Source organism: Rhodnius prolixus, unplaced genomic scaffold (genome assembly GCF_049639745.1).
Source record: "Rhodnius prolixus isolate KJV_2025 unplaced genomic scaffold, Rpr scaffold_8, whole genome shotgun sequence".
Taxonomy (NCBI): domain Eukaryota; kingdom Metazoa; phylum Arthropoda; class Insecta; order Hemiptera; family Reduviidae; genus Rhodnius; species Rhodnius prolixus.
The window spans coordinates 22430739-22453507 of NW_027411593.1; the positions used below are offsets into that span (position 1 = coordinate 22430739).

Sequence of the window (22769 nt, forward strand, 5' to 3'; positions counted from 1 at the left end):
TTGTGTGAAATGTGGTGTGAGTGTATTTATTAGCGTGAATGTATTTATTAGCGTGAATGTATTTATTAGCGTGAATGTATTTATTGGCAAGAATGTATTTATTAGCGTGACTGTATTTATTGGCGTGAATGTATTTATTGGCGTGAATGTATTTATTGGCAAGAATGTATTTATTAGCGTGAATGTATTTATTGGCGTGAATGTATTTATTGGCAAGAATGTATTTATTGGCATGAATGTATTTATTGGCGTGAATGTATTTATTGGCAAGAATGTATTTATTGGCATGAATGTATTTATTAGCGTGAATGTATTTATTGGCGTGAATGTATTTATTAGCGTGAATGTATTTATTGGCGTGAATGTATTTATTGGCGTGAATGTATTTATTGGCATGAATGTATTTATAGGCATGAATGTATTTATTGGCAAGAATGTATTTATTAGCGTGAATGTATTTATTGGCGTGAATGTATTTATTTGAGAAAAGTATTTATTACCAAGAATGTTGTATGAATGTTTAGGATAGATCACAGTCCGGGGTTGAAAGAAATTTTATAAAAGTATTTCAACCCCTCTAGGTTAATTTTATTTTAGAAGTTTATTTTAGAATGTGCAGGAAAATTTGTTTAAAGTACTGCACATTATCATAGTTCTAAGGAAAATAGCCTCCTTATGGTAGGTTAGGTCTAGTAATTAGTTATATTCGATAATGATAACACTTTTGGTCTTGCTTTATTACCTTTAGTTGATGTAGATAGGGGAAGGCACAAATATATTCCACTCTCCCCCTCGTCGACTGGATCGATGGATAAGAGGGGATGAGTGGGATATATTCTCCAGCATACCTGGGCTCCACCCTACCTTGCTGAGCAAGGTGCAGTATGTGGAAGCCCGAAGGTACCGCGTGCCGACCCAGCTCGAGTGGATAAAAGAAGAGAAAAGAACATAGCTCTAGGGGCGCTAATGACCTCAGCAGTCGATGCGCCAAAAAAAAAAATAAATAAATAAAATAAGGGAAGGGATTAGCTATGAGGTTAGCATACTGGACTTTCACGCGGAGGTCCCGGGTTCGAATCCAGCTGCTAACCCTTAGATTTTCTCTTCCTAGGAGCTTCTTACAGCTCACTGTCCGGTGATGCACAGTGTTGTCTGTAATGAAAGAACACTGTCCGGAGGCCGGCAATAACCTTAGTTGTTGACGCGCCTTAAATCATCAAAAAAAAATTAATAATAATAGTAATAATAATATTAACAGTAATAATAATAATAATAATGCATTATTTTTTTAAAAAAGTATTAAATTTGCAGGAAGTAAGTAAGCAAAGTTTCAATGGCTTGGAAACATCCGGTTACCCTTTACTGTATTGTGTACGTCAGGGTGTAACCTCTCATTTTTTATTTTAATAAATAAAAATATTATTTTATTGTTGTTAAATTTTGGCTCCATAGTAGCTAAGAGAGCTGAATCGATAATGTAGAGACAGATTACTTTAATGGTGGACTCTCCGCAGAAGAAAAAAACGAAGTCCTTAGAAGTTTTCTAGAAAAGTTGGGTACAAAAAGTGTGATAAAAGTGAAATTAAAGTGCAATCTTTGGAAACAGCAATAAAGATATCATTCTGTCCCTAGAGTGATGGCAACCGCATGGATTGTTGGACGTACGAACTACAACTTGGGCTGTTACCAAATAAATTTTGGGGTAATTTTTAAAAAAAAGTTTGCGAGATCGTATTTAACTCACTCTGAACTAAGAGATATTGGTTGCAACTGTCTCTTCACTTTTATACTGGAGGCAATCCCCTTGATAAGTGTCGCAACCTCTTACTTATTAATTAATGCTTTTAGACAAGATCACCGATCTATACTCATGGCCATGAAACTAGCGCTGTATATCAGCGTCAATGAATTAAATATTATGGCTACAAGAGTATCCTAAAGTCAGCCACGGCCACCTCGAATTGTGAATGAATGAAATAGCCCTTAATCATTCAAACATGCAATTCCCATAATCATTCACTATAAATACCTACAACATATAATATCCCACAGCCTTCTAGAAACTAAAACGCAGGCCAAAAAAAATTACTCAGCCTCTAATAAAAGTGAATACAGTAATAAATTACTAAATTATTGTTGCCTAATTTGTTTTTCCAACTTTATGAACAACTTATTTAAATTTATGCTAATTTATTCTAACAGGAAATGGTACCCCTGTTTGGGACATGGAACGTTCCGGATTTATTATACACTTTGTATAGTACTGTTTTAAACACATGCCGAATGTTCTTAATAGCTCTAGAAAAATTAATTTTATATACATTTTTATTTAATTTAAATACAGTAAATTTAATGACAGCCAACATGGATATTGTGAACTTTACAGAACAAGGTATGAAACATTAATTTACTGACTTTTCACTTCTAGGATTGATAATGAAACTTGTCCCTAAACTTTTTAACCTAAAATATTGTGGAAAATGATTGACGGGAATTTCGAAAAATAACCAAATATTAAAAGCTTCGGGAGCGGATACAAAGAGTATAATCGCTGTCAAACCAATATCTGCTCCACTTTTTGGAGATTTCGACATTTTGACTATTATGACTAGTTTACTAACCAAAGTTTCGTATATAAAAACTGTTATGTGACTCTCAAGAATTATACGATGAACTGTGGTCGTTAAATATGCTCTGTGCATCAGCCAGAATATTGTCAAATACAAACCAAGAAAACTAACGTAATCAAATAAGATTATGAGCATCTAACCACCAATTTTCAGTCTATCAGAGCTGGTAAAGGGTGATCCCACATTGAATTGATATCAGAGGATTTTTAAACAGATCTAATAGTGGAAATGTGCTTCAAACTTCACCATCCACATGATTATATAATACTTCCTCAACGAAGGCGTCTTCCTCGAGAGTATCCCTGAACCTTCAACATTGTATGACGGCCCATTGGAAATAACTCGATCTAAGTTCAATCAGTTACAGGAACTTGACCCTGACTACCATCCATTTTATGATTGTTTAAAGTATAAGTCTGATTAATGGTAGTTTTTTTTTCAACAATAATAAAATACTAATGTAAATTGGACATGTTTTTTTTACCATTACTTGCTATGTGCCCATAATTGACCATTTATAACTTGATATGTGCACAAATTACTCTAATTTGGTAATAATAACTAAATTATTACATTTGAATACCTAAAAATCAAATAAAATGACGTATAACATACATAAGTTTAATTTAAATTAGTTTTTAAAAATATGTTTCATATAAAAGTTTATAGAAGAACGTTTTTATGCAAAATCTCGGTAGCACTCTCTATAGGAGAGAGGAGAATGTGAGAAGGAGAATTCAAGGAGGAGAGAGGAGAGATAGGAGAATAATGATTCCTAAATCATCTTCAGCCTACAAGGAAGTCGCGGGGCCACTGGCGATTCATTCGGCGAGGAGTATTAGGGATGTCAGAGGAAGCGAGAGACAGTACAAGAGAATTAGAGCTAGTCGAGAGAGTAGTATGGAATTTTTGGTATTTTGTCTTGGCGAGTTGGTCTATGTTCTATGAAGGGAATGTTGAGGTCGTTGTGAAGAGTGAGGTTAGTCACGAAGAAAGGAGCGTCAACCATCTGTCGGAGGAGTTTTGACTGTAATGTTTGTACAGTCCGTATGTTTGTAGGTTTGGCTGAACTCCACAGCTCTAGTCCATAAGTCCACACAGGTTTGAGAATAGTGTTGTATATTAATCGTTTAAGTTCTATGGGCAATTTGGAGCTTCGTCCAAGTAGAATGTAAAGCTGTTTTGCACGCTTTGTCATTGCTTGTCTTTTAAGTCTAGTGTGTGGGTTCCACGTGAGTCGTTTGCCTATGTACAGCCCAAGGTAGCGCACCAGATCTGTACAAGGAAGAGGATTGCTGTTGAAGAGGACAGGTGGACAGGAGCCCCGCCAGAGAGTAAACGTGGCATGCTGGCATTTCTGTGGGTTCATTTTAATCCGCCACTTCTTTGCCCAGGATTCTATTTTATGTAAGTGAGTCTGTAACTTGTATGAAGCTGATGAAGGATGTTTTTCTTTTAATTTTTTTACATTTTTTTAATGTTTAAGGCGCGTCATCATCTAAGGTTATTGGCGACTGGAGCTTTTTTCTGTGCACTGCCGGCCTCCGGACAGTGTTCTCTCGTTACAAACAACACTGTCCATCGCCAGACAGTGAGCTGTAAGAAGCTCTTAGGAAGAGAAAATCTAAGTGTCAGCAGCTGATTCGAACCTGGGACCTCCGCGTGGGAATCCAATACGCTAACCGCATAGCTAATCCATTCCCTATGAAGGATGTTATTTCAAAATATGGAGAAAAAAAATATCAAGTTTGTCCAATATGTTGAAGAACTTACACCTTGATGGCATTTAATTCAAAGCCATCTAGTGTGAAATTTCTTATTTATAGCGTAGCACTGACAGACGCAACGATAGGCGAGCGGGTAGAGGCGGATAGACCTGCAAAGCTAAAATGTATTGTGGTACTGGGTTCGATTCCCGGTCTAGGGCTTGGATTTTATTTAATGGTTAATAGAAGTAATTTACAGTAAAGTATTTTTAAAGTATATTTGCTATTCGCTTCCGTCCAAGATTCCTAATTGGTAGTTGGTCGTAAAGCAAGCCTGAAAAAATAGCCATTGTAGATTTGTAGATTGTATTAAAAGGGCGGTTCCACCAGAAAGGGGAAGGAACGCCGGCCATCCAAAATGCCCATTGTTCCCCGCCCACCCCTCATCTCATGAGAGATACCGGGGCTTTAAAACAACAAATCCGTCTAAAGTTTGCCAGATGCCAATACAAGAAACTAATAAAGTAGCAACAGGACACTAGCGAGCATGGCGACTCCATCGCCCAGTGCACTGAATAAACCTAGAGAGTTCTGGTAAAGATACCAGATGCTACAATCTCAGGTAGGGAAACATTTCACCCCCCGAAGACGAGAAATCTAGTTTTAGAATAAACTGGACACACCTCTACTAAGTGCCGCACAGTCTCATTGGACTCACCACAGCCAGCGCAGATTGGCGACTGGTTAAGGCCGCATTTGAAAAGATGATACGCTAAATTCGCAAGTCCACTCAACACCTGAACCAACTGGCGGGACCTGCTAAAACCAACCATATCCGTTTTCGACAGGCCAAGAATTTCCTTACTGATCGGGATCTCCACCGTTTCCGATGTTCCTTCAAATTCCACTGCTCCACCTCTGTTCTACAACGTCGATAGGATACAGGGATAATGAGGAGTCATTGTTATCATCGTAGCTCCTTCCTTTGCTGTTTCATCAGCTAGTTCATTACCCGGAATCCCGGAATGACCAGGGGACCAAGCAACCGAAACAGTATTCAAAGCTCCCAACAAATTGAGAGCAGCATGGCAAGAATTGACCGAAATTTGGTTCTTACTAGGAGAGGCCAGAGCTTTAATAATAGGCATTACTTTATTCTTTAATTTTTTAGTGCAGTACAGATGTAAAGCAATTACAAAAAAATAAAAATAAAATTTTAAACATGCAAAGGAGATAATATATACGAGTATACATTTAAGAATAACATTTGATTATGATTAGGTACGTATTTGTGTATTTGTGCAGAAAGTGCTGTATCAAATAAATGACTATGAAATGAGAATATGTAATTTGACAAGAACTGAATTATTTATAGGATGTTGCCCTTTGAGATTTGCTTTAAGTCTCTGGCGCTCTCATTTTATATAAATATTAAATTAGATTTAATGAAAGGTAGGACTGGGTCGATGTCCTCTACGTGATGAGGGAGTAAATAATCTTTATTATCTGCCTTTTGGAATTTATATTCTTAATCCCTATATATAACTTTATCTCAAAATGTGATCTTTACATGAAGTAAATAAATATCACAAACTGTTTTATAATAAATACCAATAAATAGAAGGCTGGAATAAATAGACGATTCTAAATTAATTTAAAAATTCTTCTGAAGGGACGATGTTATTTCCATAACTTTCCTGATTTCATTGAACATTTTGGTGGTACTGACCTCTTTTGACTCAAATTTTAAGAAAATCTTCGGTTCAGCCCATTTTCCAGTACTTTACATGGACTTCCGAGAGTTAGTCTCGAACTTAAGAGTACTTATTCATGTATCCCAATGGTATTCTACTCTGTATACTCGTACAAGGCAAACTTGGAACAAAAAATTCGAAATACAAACGGATTTTTTCTGTTAAGAACACCACAGCACTTTCCTTACATAGCACAGAAAATCATCACACTTTCGATTTCCCTAACACAAAGATACTTAAATCAGAAACCAACACACAAAAAAAGGGACAGTGCTAGAAATGATGTACATATCTAAGACAGAAAACAGTCTAAATTTCAAAACTGACACCAACAATTTAAACAACATATACGCAAACTTACTACAAAGTACTTGACAATTGGCAACACTGACTTCCTCACAACCAAACACAATCACACACTTGCCTGTCCATGAACAGACAAGACAGAAGACTCACCAACCCTCTAATGATGTAAAACAGTATATTGTAAATTAGGTAAATATTTTTGTAAATTTTCGTTACATTATACATATTCATTGTAATATAATTGTTAACACACTGTAAATATGTTCCACAGCCCTGAAGATGACGTAGTCCCCAGGTCGAAAGCTCGGCATAATAAAGTTTAACATGACTGAAACTGGCATTTATTTTTCATCCTATTGTAAATATTATCTCACTTGTAAAATTTAATTGGTATTTTCAAATCAAAAGTTGTCAAATCGTCAAAGTCTCTGATAAACTGAGCTTTTAGTTTTTCAAGTAAAAAAAAAATAAATAAATGCAAAAAAAGAGAGCTACAAAAAACAGTTATTCTTTTAATTATAACTCCACGTTTTAGACGGACCTAAAAATAACAAGAATCGCTTTTTTGCAACTTTTCTTTTTTTTTAACTGAGTATGTAAAACATAAAGACATAAAAGAGGTACTGCTATTGATGAAGATTTAACGAACGAAATTCTCACTCCTAAAAAATAATAATAACGACTAGTCTTCTGTTGGTTTCGCCCAATTTTTTACTGACAGATTAATTAAAATCTTTCTTTTCAGCGGCGCCCTGTGTTAACATCTTTGTCAACAGTTTTCTTTATATTTATTTAGTAATTTACAAACGGTGTATAAGCGTGTAAATATACTCAGCGGTGGAATTCTCTACGAGATAAGAAAGCTGATCTGATACAGATCTTGAGCAAGTATACGAGAGCCATTTATGATTCGGTTCAAAGTGACATGAATCTCAGTAGAGACGGAAGACTGAACAAAAAGATTAGAGAATGCAAAGAAAAAGCAGTTTGGTGTTCAATAAATTTTGACAAGGTAAGTTGTTGTTTTGAGGTTTGAGGTGAACAAAGCGACATTTAAAACCAAATTTAAGGGTTTTATTCCATAAACTAATTCTTGAAAATGCAGAAGACTCATTTTACTAGCAGATCTTATTTCAACATAACCGACTACACTATCCACAGAACTGATCACCCTGATGATACTGCAATTCTAATAAAAAACTGTCTTCAACACAATCTGAACCCAAATAATCCTACCAATTCTCTTCAATCAACAGTCATCTCTCTCCCAATAAACTGAACAGACGATTCCAAACTTCTCTCTAGACTTCTCGACAAGCGATGTAAACTCTTACTACAGAATAAACGTCTTATCTACACCATGATACTGAAACCTGCCTGGACTTACTGAATGGAACTTTGGGGCTCAGCCAAAGCTTCCAGTATCTACAGAATCCAATCCTTCCAGTCAAAAACACTCCGTCGAATCGCAAATGCTCCTTACTATGTCCTTAACTCTACCTAGCACCGAGATTTCCTAGTTCCTACGGTTTCAGAAGCTGTAAGATCCTGTTACACTAAATTCCACATATCAATCACCTCACATCCTAATCCACTAGTATCCCAACTTACTGCATTGCCAAGAAATGCTCCAGGACGGCTGAAGCGCAAGTGGCCACGCGATCTTCTAAATGAAGTAAGTGCCAGTGCACAATAGTGAACTCCTCTTTGGGAGTTTTCTTTGGGAATGGGTGAATTCTCCCCTCATGCTATTCATGTACTTATCTATTATCATATTGTACGAGGGTCGTTTGAAAAGTCCGTGCAAAGTCAGAGAGATAGCACTACTGGCGCGTATCGAGGTTATGTTTAGTTAGTAGCATCTCTTGGAAGAACACACACCAAGTTTCAGCCAGATCGGTCTATTTCTTTGTGTTTGGCATTCGTTTGAATCGAGGAAGTCGAGTGATTTTCAAAAAATGGACGAAAAAGAATTTCGTGTGTTGATTAAACACTACTTTATGAAAGGCAAAACGCCTCAGGAGACTAAAGAGAAGCTTGATAAACATTATGGTGACTCTGCACCTTCGATTAGAACAGTTTATAAGTGGTTTCAAAATTTTCGGAGTGGCCATACGGGCACAAGTGACGCTGAACGTTCTGGACGCCCTGTTGAGGTTACTACTCCAGAAATAATTGATAAAATCCATGATATGGTGATGGATGACAGAAAAGTGAAGGTGCGTGAGATTGCTAGTGCTGTGGGCATCTCGAATGAACGGGTACATAATATTTTGCATCAACATTTGGACATGACAAAGCTATTCGCAAGATAGGTGCCGCGATTGCTCACGCTTGACCAAAATCGAAATCGTGTGAAGTGTTCCAGAAAAATCCGCAGGACTTTAAGCGTCGTTTCGTCACTGTGGATGAAACATGGATACATCACTACACTCCTGAGACCAAAGAACAATCTAAACAATGGGTTACCAAGGAAGAATCTGCGCCAAAAAAGGCGAAGACCGTTCCTTCGGCCGGTAAGATTATGGCGACTGTCTTTTGGGATTCGCAAGGAATAATCCTCATCGACTATCTGGAAAAGGGTAAAACTATTACAGGTGCATATTATTCATCGTTATTGGACCGTTTGAAAACCGAGCTGCAAGAAAAACGCCCACGATAGGCCCACAAAAAAGTCCTTTTCCATCACGACAACGCACCAGCTCACACCTCAGCAGCTGTGGTCGCAAAATTAATGGAAATAGGGTTCCAACTCGTTTCACATCCCCCCTATTCTCCAGACTTGGCTCCCTCGGACTACTATTTGTTCCCCAATATGAAGAAATGGCTGGCGGGAAAAAGATTTTATTCAAACCAGGAGGTGATTGCAGAAACGAATGGCTATTTTTCAGACTTGGACAAATCCTATTATTCGGAAGGGATCAACAAACTAGAGCAGCGTTGGACGAAGTGTATAAGCCTAAAAGGAGACTATGTTGAAAAATAAAAAATGGTTTGCCCCAAAAAATTAAGTAGTTTTTATTTTTGCACGGACTTTTCAAACGACCCTCGTATGTATCAGCTTCACTTATTGCAGAAACATATTGCAGTTGTGAACGTAAATAATGTAGAAAAAAAAATCCAAATTAAAATTTAACTAATAACCCCAACACTAAGGCTTATTTTTAATTTTTAGTTAACTAAAACCATATAACAATTTACTAATTAACACCACACGACAATAAACTTCACCAAGAAAACAGTCATAAAGAAACAAACAATCTGGTGGACTTACGCCACTGTCATTCTCAACAGTATGAGCTTTTGATTAAGTACTAAAACTTAGTGCTTCTCCTGATGGCCAATAAATGCACTGAGAACTTACTGCATTGTCACTCTAAACAAAACAGTTGTAGTAACTAGAATACAAAGCTGTCGTTACCTTTATTTCAATAAAAAATCGACTTACGCCACTTTCATTCTCACCGGGCCATATTTGGTTGAATCTTATACCTCTAGCCCTTAACTCCACTTAGTTTCAAGAATAGTAATTTAAGAGCCGTTCACTGCACAAATCGATTAACTTAACTTTTTGCAAAATCCTAAATTTAAATGTCAAAACACTTGGTTCAGTCATAGCTTTTTATATTTATAATAAATTTCCCAAGTAATAAAGATTAACACCATTAAACGACAAAACGTTTTTTGGCCATTGATTAATAAATAATTTATTTCAGAAGCCAACCAACTCCGTGCTCTAATGCAAATCGTTACAATAATTCAACTCAAATGCAGTAGCAGCCACTAAATGGTAACAGTAAATTTATTTGAATTTATACTGTAAACAGAATTATAAAAAACAATGTACATTATTTCATCGCATTTCTCCATTTTTGTTTTTGTTTTAAGGAGTTAATCGAGTTGTGCCGTGTAGTAATCGTTATGTTCCACGAGTAATTTAGAACGCCGTCCTACTCATCAGTTAAGATGTTTGGGCATTTAGTGATTGCTTGTTTGTTAAGTCTTACTTTTGGTTTTGAAGTTTGGCGATTGTAGCCCAATGTAGCTGGGTCTGTAGCTGGGAAAGATGTAATTGTGTCCATTCTGGCATTTTTGTTGGCTTATTGAAATTGCCCAAGATTCTATAAGCGCTGAAAATGTGGTCAGGCAAATGATATCGCAGGTTTTATCTGCCTTAGCCCGCTTCTTTTATTATTATTATTTTTTTTTAATGTTCCAAATCAGTTTCGAATTATCACCTATCATCAGAGGTTAGATTAATTACAGGATGACCCATTTAAAGTAAAAAAAGGAAATAGGTACATTAATGTACTTACAGATTTGTTGCCAAGCTGTTTCACCTTGCAGGGCAGATAGGCATGGGTTCCCAGCTGGGTAGTGATGTTGGTTGTAGTGGCTGGGTCGAAATATGGGCCGGTATACAAACCACTAAACCTCTTTATATGTTGGTGAACTCCTTCAGCGCTCAATACGGCTGTAACATAAACATTACATGTTCACTATTAACCTCTCTACTACTGTTACCACTCACACCAGCTGTACTACAATAAAAACAAACGGGAAACATGCTAGCTTATATGTTAGGCTATAACTAAAAGAGAGAAAGCAACCAGAAGCCGTTTCCTGCAATATTGATCATACACGGCCAATTGATTTAGGATTTACAGGATTAGAAGGAGTTACAGCGTACTAATACTTGCTAGGTTATGTCCTGCGTAAAAGTAATTAAGTCGCTGTTGAAATATATATATGTCTTATACATTAAGAAATCCAATATCTGCGCCAAATTTTGTGAGTTTGGCATACTAGATTGCCCTGCAAAGATAATGGATTCGAATCCAGCTGTTGGCCTTTAGATTTTCTTTACCTAGGAGCTCCTTACAGCCCCACTGTCCGATAATCGATAGGATTGTCAACAAATAAAAATAACTTTTCTTTTTTTTTTGGCGTTTATTTGCGCTACAATCAGCGCGTTGGCGCTATAAGTAACAGCGATAACAGAACTATGTATTACAGAGGTATACGAGTGGAGAAGTTACCCAGTGGTAACACTCCAAAATATTAGGCTATTAGTCACTCTCTTCACTTGAGAGAAGATCACGTGGCCACTGTCTCTTAAGGCGTCTTGTCGGGTTGTCAGGAAGAGTCCTAGAAGAAAGATTTTGAGCTAGAGGATTTATTTGATGAGATTGCAGGTTGAAGTGGAGTTTTCTGTATCGTGTTTTCAGCGACTTGTGTGACAAAAGGAAGGTTAAGGTCAGTGTGTATAGTCCAGGTTGGAGAGATAAAATGGAGCGTGTACAATAGTTCGAAGTATTTTAGATTGAAGGGACTGAATCCTTTGGAGATTAGAACGTTTGGTTGAACCCCACAGCTCTATTCCATACGCCCAGATGGGTTTTAAAATAGAAGTATAAATCAGTCTTTTGTTGTCCAGAGAGAGTTTTGATCTATCGTCTAAGAGTCTTTTAAGTAGTCGATAGCTTCTGTTCAGTTCTGCTCTTTTAAGTCTAGTATGGGGGATCCAATAAAAATAACTAAATAATAATAATAATAATGTACAGTTATTAGAAATGAGGTAAAGGTTTAATATTGAAGGCCCAATTGAGGAACTCCACAATGGTGATGGTAAAATCAAAACAAAGAAATATTATAGAATATTTTGAAAGAAATATATCAGCTCCACCAAACTCCTTGCCTGGCTAGGTGCTTTGCTGGATGCAGGACGTGGTGATTAGACGCCATTTCATCGGTGACAGACAGCTGATTGGTTAGTGTGTTGCTATTAATAATGTGAAGGCTATTAGCCTTGGCAGCTGATGCGCTATAAAAAACAAAAAAAGGATGAGAAGTGGCTGAATTATGAAAAAAAGGTATCAATTGCTCAATCGGAGCCTAATTGGAATTTTTTTTTTTGCTGATGTATGACGGCAGTTGAAAAATAAAATTCGAGTAGAGCGTTTTCTGGAACTATGAAGAAATAATTCTGTAAGAATTCATTCCTCAAGAAAGTTTAATCAATTTCCAAGTTCACTTGCAAAAACTGCATATACAAATTCAGTTTATTGTCAAAATTACGTTATTTTTCTTAAAGAATCTGTTCAAACTGGGCACAATCAACGGATAGGCAAGCCAAAACTCTGGACTCTCACACTCTGCTTGTAGCAGTACTTATGGTGGCGAAGTCAAGATCTAGGCAGGCTTAATTAGACAGTTACACAGTTATTCGACGTTCAGGTTGTTTTTTCTAAAAAAACGTTTGGTGTGGAGTTTTAGGAAATCAACTAATCGGCCCATACTTCTACAGAGAGAACTTAGCCGGTGCAAGGTATCTAATTTTTTTTTAACAGACATTTTGCCAGTTCTGCTTGAAGATGTTCCTCTACAACGTCGGCTAGATATGTATTTTCAACAAGATGGTTGCCCGGCACATAATGCGAGAGTTATTCGACGTTACCTGAACAGAAATGTCCGTGAAAAGAGCATAGGCACACATTGTCCGGTCCAATAAGATCTCAATCTCCGGACTTGACCCCAATGGCCTATTTTTTGTGGGGATATCTAAAAAATAAAGTGTACAGTAACCTTAATCCCGTGGCTTCAGTGGATGATCTGAAACGTCGAATAACTCTAGCCTGCCTAGATCTTGACTTCGCCACCATAAGTGCTGCTACAAGCAGAGCGTGGGAGTCCAGAGTTTTGGCTTGCCTATCAGTTGATTGTGCCCAGTTTGAATAGATTCTTTAAAAAAAATAACGTAATTTTGACAGTAAACTGAAATTTGTTTTTCATATTTTAAATTACCATAACTTTTGAAAAACCTAACCGATTTCAAAATTTTTTTTTGTTTTTTTTAGGAGCTCAAATACTACAAAAATATGCAACAAAAAATATAACGTTCCATTTGAAAAAACAAAGTTGGATGCTGAATCTCGAGATACAGGGGTTTAAAAAAATGGATCAATCACTGAAAATAAACTGGACTAAAAGTGATTAAATACGTGTTTTTAATTTTTTCGAAATTTCCCGCCGTTTAAAAAAAAAGTGGGTGGAGTATATAACTTTGGTTACCCTGTATACATATTATGTTGAACACTATCTGCTTTGTTCAATCATAATCAACTTTTATTCCAATACGGTAAATAAAAAATTATTTCACCCTTTTAAAAAATTTGTTCACTTTTTTCTCAAAGATAAATTTGTCCTTGTTTTATTGATTATAATTATTATTTTGAAAAATAACTAATTAAAAGATGGCGGAGCAACCGAACTGTAGTCATAAAACAAGAAAGTAAAACAAAAAGAATTAAAAATAAATTAATTAGAGAGGCCTACAGCTTTGCAGAGACACTTTCTAAAAAAAGGAGCTTACTAAAGTGGGATCCTAATGCGCCATTTAATGTTAAAAGGGACATTTTTTTAATGGTTAAGAAAATTATTCTTTATTCCATTAATAGAATATTCATTGAAAGAAAATTACACTGATTAAATATTGCAATTTATTATATTTATAAAATTATAGTTACGTCACTTTAAGTATTCACATATAGGTAATAATAGTTAAGAAGCCAGGAATTGTAACCTGGGGGATCCCAAGTTCGAATCCCACTGTACCTACTTTTTATTTGTAAGAAAAACGTAATTACTAAAGGAGATCTGCTTATATTCCCGTCCATGAATGAAATATACCACACATAACATTCATTTAGGGAAAAGGCTTTATTTCTGGGTTTTTGTTAAATTAGGCTTTGTGGTAATTCGTTTCTCATTTCTTAGCTTTAAAGATGAGAGGTATTACTATAATTTTCGAAGGTGAAATCAGTAAAGATCGCTGCTAAAGAGATATTATATAAAAAAATATTCCACATTTCATTTATGATTAGTCGTAATTCTAATAAGTGCAGCAGTTAGTACTTAAGTTGATCACAAGAATGCGCCTACAGTTCTAGTTATTGATTTTTTATCAATTACAACTAGATTGGAATATATGTTTGGTGTTTGCAAATTTCTTTTGTGCCATCGAATTTAGCTGTTAGGACTTGACTAAAAAGAATAAAGCAGATGAGTAACTACATCTTCATTTGATCAGAGAAGTGGTCTTGGTTGTACTACTCTATTGCAACATGACACTAATCTAATATTTATTCTTCTTGACTCTAAAGAATCCTTAGTCATTGGATAACAAGGAAATAGACTTGAACCACTTTAGCACAATACACAGCATTATACTGATCAGTTATTTTTTAACTGCAAAAGCCGCACCAACGGAATTATTCGTTTTGTCTTCGTTGGAATCATATCATTTTAATATTAAAATATATCATTTTTCTAATCTATTAGGTTTCTAGAAAACAGATCCAAACTCATTCTAGACAACTTGTCCCGCATTGAAGCTGTAGTTTCCAGTAATTCAAATTGTATATTTTCCATTTTGATTTATTTATTTTTAATTGGAAATAAATTTTTAAAAAAAGAAAAAGACAAACGGTAAAAATAGTAAGAATTTGTAATCATTATATTTTGTAAAATAATATAAATTGTAGGATGATGTAGAAAATGATTTCAGTAGATGGTGAGGATGATTTGTGAGTGGGCGAACCGAGAGATATTGCGGCAGGTTTATGGTGAGTTTGGTGTGATGGCTTTAGCGTGGAAGTAGATTTACTATATTTAACAGAAGTAAATAATTCAAGATGTGGCGCTGACAGCATGTTGATAACGTACCGGCCAAGGATTTACTAGCTCGCAGAGAGGAAATTGTCAAATTGAACACCTCACAGAGGCTTGTTTGTTATTGCTTTGACAGCCGTTACACCGCTCTCCTTCGTCATATAGTGCAACTTCTCATAAATACAAATACACACATTATCTGGCAAACCAACATCCCATCAAACATCTAGAAGTATCTTCTTCACTTCTACCTTATTTCTTGACCTATGTCAAATTGAGAGCTTTCTTTACTCTGAAATAATCACTCGGCTATGGCTCATGATTATTTACTTATTTTTAATTCTGTAATATAACGGAACAGGGGAGAGGGGGCACATTTGAACAGAATTTACATTTTCTGTTACAGAGTGCACAGAATCGTATTATTGAACCTTTTTATTTTGTTTTCTACAACTTTCAAGTCTTCTTAAGAGATCTATATCAATAAACAGTTGGTACTTTACATACATATCTATATTTTTTTAATTTAAAAATGTTGTGTCAAATGTTAATATCTGCCCCAATGGTGGGGTAGCTTTGAACATAATATAAAGTAAGATAGAAATGATAATACTTTACTCTGAATCTACCTTCTATCAGTTATTTCTCTCTTTGCTACATTACTTTCCCTTTTAAACCACTGAAATCTAGTTCAAAAATCAAGAATGACTCAGTTCGAGATGTTGTACCCAAAGTGATGGGTTCAGGAAGTTTGAACAAAATATTCGGATTGTTACGCTTCTTAATGTTGGTTCGAACCACTTTCCCCTTCTCTGCGATTAAACAAAAAAAAAAGTCACAAACTTGCAGGTCGGTAGGGCACACATTTTGACTGAGATGTTGAAATGTGCCCTCTCTCCTTCCATAAAAGAAAATATAATATCCAACACTTTTTGCAAGTAAATAGACTTTTGTAAATACTAGATTTAAAAATACGAATTCCAAATGTTAATATGGACTAACAATACTTACACCTTGTCCACTACAATCTTCACAATACACTTCCAAAGCTGCAACAAAAATATTTTCTTCCACCTTACAAAATATAACATTCCTCAATTCTGACTTTACAAGCAATGAAAACGAAGGGAAACTCTGTCAATTATACAACAGGTCTCCACTACATATGGAGAAAATTACAAATCATAAATGTTTTAAATATTTGGCGAGAAATTAAAACTGTTCAATGGTGCCCCCTCACCCCTACTGCTATCTTGGTAAATTTCCTTAACTGAATTCTCGCTGGAAGTGCATTGTTGTATACAGGGTGTAAACACGGAGGAGAGATCGAAACTTCGAGGATGTTCGAGGTGATTCACCAGCTCAAATCCTCATTAAAATAAGTAGGAAATTTTCAATTTTGGGCGGATTTTCTTTGAACAATTCGAATAAAAAAAAAACACCACTGATCCTATCGCTAAATTTGTAATTATATTGTAATTCTAAATTTTGTAAGATGTTTTTGGTCAATTTTCTTTGGTTTATTAAAGAAATTGAACATGACTCTTAACAGTGTACGGAGGTAATTTAAAAAACAAGACAAAAATAAAATGAGTACAGGAGGTTAACTAATTGGCAATAGAAAGAAATTAATGACACTGGTATTACTATAATAATCGCTATAATAATTAAATATTCGTCACTTCTATTGCTTTTATTCCAATTATTCTTCTTGTACAAAGCAGTTACTATTATTGTACAGTCTCTTCAAAAACTTTTATGGGACGTTAATGTTCTAAATTGCTCACAATCACCAGTCTTTGTCACAAGCGGGTTTGAAACCACGGGATATTTATAAATATATTTTTTACTTCTTTTATTTTTTTTTTTTACCAAACGAAGAGGTTACACAGTTGTTTATACAGTCTGCCATTTATTATGAAAGATACAGTCAATTTAATTTAGTTCCTAGGAAAATCACCTGAGGTCACTGCTCTTCGTGATATAACACCATTCCCCTTTAATGACTTACCATCTATCTTACAAGAGAACTTAAAAACCTAGAGAAAAGAATCAATCCATTAAAGCCAGCCTTGGATTTTATATAGAAAAGTTTATTTGCTCATTAAATTATATATTGGATTTCGTGGATTAATCGTTATTTCGCATAGCAGCTGTTTGCTTCAAAGTTTTCAAATAGAATGATGTTTTGGCAATAGAAAGGACAGATCATTATTATTTCTAGTTTAGTAAAATCTAAATAGAGTAGGCGCCACAATAGCCGAGCGGTTAGAGGCGAGACTAGCAGAGCTAAGATTGGTGGTTAGTGGGTTCGATTACCGGTCTAGGCCTTAGATTTTTATTTAATGATTTTAATAATGAGAATTCATTTAGTAATGTATGTTTGCTAGCCGCCTCTGTCCAAGACGCCTCATTTGATGGACACAAAGTCTGTCTGAAAACAAAAATTCTCTGCCTTAAAAATTTTTCATCTGTCTAGAGTAGAAGATAAAATTAGTCGTGTACTAACCACCAATATCTTTACGTGACACATAGTTGTACAAAAAGAAGTATGCATTTCATAAAAGCATAAAAATGAAGAGATGTTTTCTGCTAACATTTTAGAAAACAACATTTTAATTCATAAATTCTTAGTGTACAAATTGAAATTGCTCTGTTACTTTTTGAATTCTTAAAGAAACGATCCTTCAAAAGTTTTGGTCTTTTTTTAACGTGAATACGTCTTTAAATTTGCTATCATATGGAGGCAATCCAAAAAACCTAATGATAACAAATTCGGGGGACACAGTTTGGCATTATAGTTACGAATCTATCGTCTACATCCAAAATTAAATTAGACCACTGGATAGCTAAAGGATCAAAGAATTCATTACGATAAGCGAGGACTGTGACGCATCGCGCGCGGTGGAGGGGGAAGCGCCGCCATTTTGAGATCATTTTGCTGCGTATCGAGATTTGCAATAAGTATAACTTTTGACTCGGAAAAGCTACGATGTTCTTTTAAGTTTTAAACGTCAGCTGTCGTCACAATCTATCGATTGTATATAAAACATTAGTGTAAAATAGTGGCAGTGAATATAATAAGGTGTTAGAATAAAAAATTATCAAAAATATATAATGTCGGCCTATACGCGTCGAAAAGCCAAAACCAAATATAGAGATCGTATACGGTTGGAAAGGGCTTCTCAAGAACAATCGAATGGTAATAATAAAACACCATAAGACCGAGTCAAGCTGTTCCGGATCAACGAACAGTATGTCAGTATGTACATCTGCAGCTGGGGCGGTTGAAATTAGGCAAGTGTATGATGAAATCGCTTCTACATCGTCAACGGACTATATAGGCATAGATTGTGTTCGATCATCGATTTGTTTCCTTGATTTCATCCTAAATACATAAATAAAAATATTTTATATAAAAAATATAACCCGTTATGTAAACGTATTCACGTACAACACACGGCCGTGTCCATGACACAGACACAGTTTTTTTTGCACATTTTCATTTCCATCTTAACAAATTGAATATTTTTTTTTTAAATAAGTATTGCAATTTTATGTTATTCACTTTCATAATTAGTATTTATTTTATTTTGAGAGCGAATATTGTACATGACCTGTAAATTATTAGAAGCTATGGGTTTTTTTGTTTTAAAGCGTTGTGTATTTTTGACTTTCTTTCCCCATGTTTAAGAAATAAATAATATGAATTCATTGTTATTTTTCTTTCTCTTTGTAAATCCTTAAATTTTAAGTTATTATAATTTAACTTATGAGATCCCAGCTCATACTAAGTAATAAATTGTTCTTAGTAGCAAAGAATATAAAATAAATTAGAACAACCTGCTTTATGTATTCAATAAGAAAAAAGGAAAAACATAACTGATCTACAATTCAATGCAGATGTTGCGAACATACAAAGATCTGACTCGCCCAGAAAGTCTCTAAGGAAAATTGACGAGTATTCCTGTGTTGTAAATTAATAAATAAAATAAAGCTCTCATTAAAGAAGCTCTAAAGCGCTCGAGTTGCAGAAGATATATATAAAAAAAAAGAAGAAGAGCCTATGGGAAAATGTAATTGCACAATGAGTACAACCTTCTGACTCACCTGACTCCGCTCAATGTTTTGTAGTTAATTTTAAATTACAGCTGAACACTCAAAGGGAAGTTAATTAGATAATCACACCCATTAAACTTGCTCTTAATTATTAACTGAGTGAAACCATGCCCGCCTCAGAGGGGATGTCAGAAACACTACGAACTACACAGGCACAAGATGAACAAAAAAAAAGAGATGAAGATATTTTTTTAAAAAAGGGAGAAAAAAGAGAGAGGTAAAAATTCAATTTTGGCCAGCTTGCTAAAGAGAAGCTGCAAAATAGAACATCCTCCATAAGAAAGGAAATTACAAAAGGTTTCCTTTGCAGCCTTTTCATTTTGCAGGATACATTCCACCCATCTTTGGGCCAACGCTCTCTTTAGATATTTATTTGCATGAAATACTACGTCATAATGAACCCTCTCTACTATTTCTTTCATTATAAAATTATCTACTGAAATAAAGTAAAGGTGAAATGTTTAATTGAAACTGGCTAAAGTATAATGAAATGGTTACTTTACATACTGACAGAATTACCTCCAAAAAAAGTATGTTATTTTAAACTATATGTGAACTGGAAAATGACAGCTAGCGTTGGTGAGCGGGGAATATGTTGAGGAGTCGATTGAAGATAAACAAACTACAGATTAAATACATCGGCTATGGTTTCTAAAGATAATTGGCTCTTCAAGACATCTCCACCCCTAGAATGTGTCTTGAAGTCTTGCGAGCCCCTTGCGATAATGAAGTGTTATTAAAAATCACTCTTTTTAAAATTTAACCTTAACAATATCAATTCTCGCCAATTTTACACAGCCATACAATCTAGTGTCCTTAAAAGACTTTGGTTTTACAGACATAAAAACTACAATAGGAAGTTCGTTAGCCCAGTCATTAGAATGAGGTTTAATCACAATTATTTGCCGCACCATCTAGCCAGGATTGGGGTGGAAACATCTCACTGTACTTCTGGAATAATAGCAGACGCCAACCATCTAATGACTGGAATGTGCTAACAATACTAAAGGAAGAGAACGATTGTGGAGGGCTGTGATAGCAACTGGATGGCCATTACCTGCCAATTTAAATACTATTCTGGCAGCTGATGATGGCAGTATTTACACAGAACTCTTTGAGTTCATAACAAACAACAAGATAACTCTGTAAGCATGAATGTTTTAATTAAGAAGAATGTAGGTATAATGAGTGTAAATATTGTACATATAGCTAGGCTTAGTATATTTTAAGGGGTGTAGGAATATTTACAAGAGTACAAAGTTCAAAACTGATAGCTAGGATAGTTTGGGAAAGGATATAGATGCAAATAGCCTTAGGTGGTAAATAAAACTGTGACAAGACGAATGGGTTGGGTAAGAAGAGGATGGACTCCCTCTTGTCGGCTGGACCGATAACCTATGAAGGGAAGTGTGGACCTAGGTCGGATTACCCGGGGCTCCGCCATGCCTCACTGGCTGAGACATTGGTTGGACGCTAATCGGGTGGAGAGACATGTGCCATCCTGGTCCGGGAAAAGAACATAGCTCTAGGGGCGCTAATGACCGTAGTCGTCGATGCGCCAAAAAAAAAAAAAAACCCTGTAAATATTCAATATACTAAAGAAGCTTCGAAAGAAGAATTTAAAATGGCTGATTTGCTAGCTCAAGAGGCCAATAACAAAGAAAAAAAAAATATCAATTCCAAAAGAATATAATTATTAATATGATTTTTGTTCTTGAATAATTTTGGCTGCGGGACACTATTCTAAAGAATGTAAGCATATAGCGATAGTCTCAAACCCACTTAAACTGTTTCTGAAACCCAGTATTGTAAGTCAGTTCGTGCAGGAGAATTTTGTTCACCAACTGCAATCTCTTTGACACAATGCTCCTTATATGCTTTCCCTTCTGTGGCCACTTTACCTCTTATCGTTTCGTTTCGAAATCAACTGAATATGGATTATGGATAGATGGATTTGTGGGATTTGAATCTGAATTGTGGCCTCTGATATTTCAAACGTTAAAGAGAAATGAGTTCACTACGCAGATTTTGCGGAATTAAAATTAATGTGGAAGTGAAAGGAGTTCCTGATTGCGAATTTTTGATTATTTAATCCTTTCTCGAGTTATTGGATTTCGGTTAGAAATTGAAACAATGAAAATTTAGAATAAGCCTATAGAAAGATGCCCAGGGTCTTAGCTGAAGTGACTATTAAGCGAAAGCACTTTTGGTCAGTGGATTTCAACTATGGTAAAATTTGCTCACAGCTCCCTAAAATAAGAAGACGTTCTTATATAAAGGCGAATCTCAAAGAGAACTACAAACAACCCACAAATATTAAACCTGACATGGTCACTTAGGTTACTCTATTTAAAAGGCTATTCGCCGAGGCTGACTGCAGAATTAATCCGTCAAGGCCGTGGGGCTATCAGGATGATTGTAGGCCTATTAACTGGCCACTGCAGACTCAGAAAACACATGCATCGCATGGGCCTGGCAGATGATAGCCTCTGTAGGTTCTGTCAGGAAGAGGAGGAAACGGCACTACATGTGTTGTGTCAGTGTGAGGGGCTCGTGTGGCTAAGGATGTTACTTCTCGGGGAGGAAAAACCAAGGCCTGTGAGCTTTACCCAAGAGTCGCTCTCCAGCATTAAGAGTCTAATTAAAAGGACAGGTCTGGAGGGTGAGCTTTAAAGTTAGGGGAGCCACAATAGACCCAAAGGGGTCGCAGTGGCGTAGGCCCTGAGGCCGCCCTAGTCTAATCTAATCTACTCTATTTAAAGAGGATCCAGGACTTTCCAAAAGGATCTTCCGACGATAGCAGTCTGCAGAACATCTGTCCTCTTGCAGCCATCTGGGGTTACAGAGAACCATTTTTCTCAGCAACTGTTCATTGTTCACTTGTCGCCAGTGCAATTTGTGTCTATCATAAATGTTTTTGAATCTTATTGAATGCTTTTAAATAATTTTTTCAAGCTAAAGTCTTTGCTTCATGCTACTACAAACAAAATTTTACCTTGTTTTTTGTCATCGTATCAATTAATTCAAGAGTTTACATTAATATTGTTGATATTTATCAATAACTATTTTAATTTTTCCGTTTAGTATAATATCGGCCACATCTGTTTAGTAATACAAAAGAACATTCAAAAGTAGAGAGAAATAATCGGCCTATAGTCACCGCGATCCTCAAGGATCTATTGTAACAACCCCCGATTAGCAACAGCGTGGAGTTACTCAATATGTAAGGAATCTCGTTTCTGTTTCGCTCATGCAATCGCAAAGGAACTAGAAAACGGTACGTATTTCTCAGTCAAATAAAACCTACCACTAGTCCCAATAAAATCATGTGCCATCTGAGTCTTCAATGTTCGGCCATTGTACAATGGTTCAAGTTGGAATAACAATATCATACTTTCATCCCAATCAGTTTATCTCTTTCATTATTTCCGATAAACATGATTTTAGAACCTAACAAGACGCAAATCTTTTCTTATCTGGTTGCTGAAACGAAAAGTAATGAAATTTTGAAGAACTTTAAATCCAAAAACAGAGCATAACTGCGGTACATAACCTATTAGACTTAAATTGATGTAGAGAGCTTC

General features: G+C 35.7%; 1 protein-coding gene across 3 annotated transcripts in view; it reads right to left on the reverse strand.

Moving 5' to 3' along the window:
- Positions 1-22769, reverse strand: part of LOC141451037 (uncharacterized) — a 479252-nt gene that overhangs the window by 77946 nt on the left and 378537 nt on the right. For all 3 annotated transcript variants that reach the window (XM_074122055.1, XM_074122053.1, XM_074122054.1), the window contains exon 2: positions 10713-10870. The gene's annotated coding sequence lies outside the window, so the exon portion shown is untranslated. The remainder of the gene's footprint in view (positions 1-10712; positions 10871-22769) is intronic.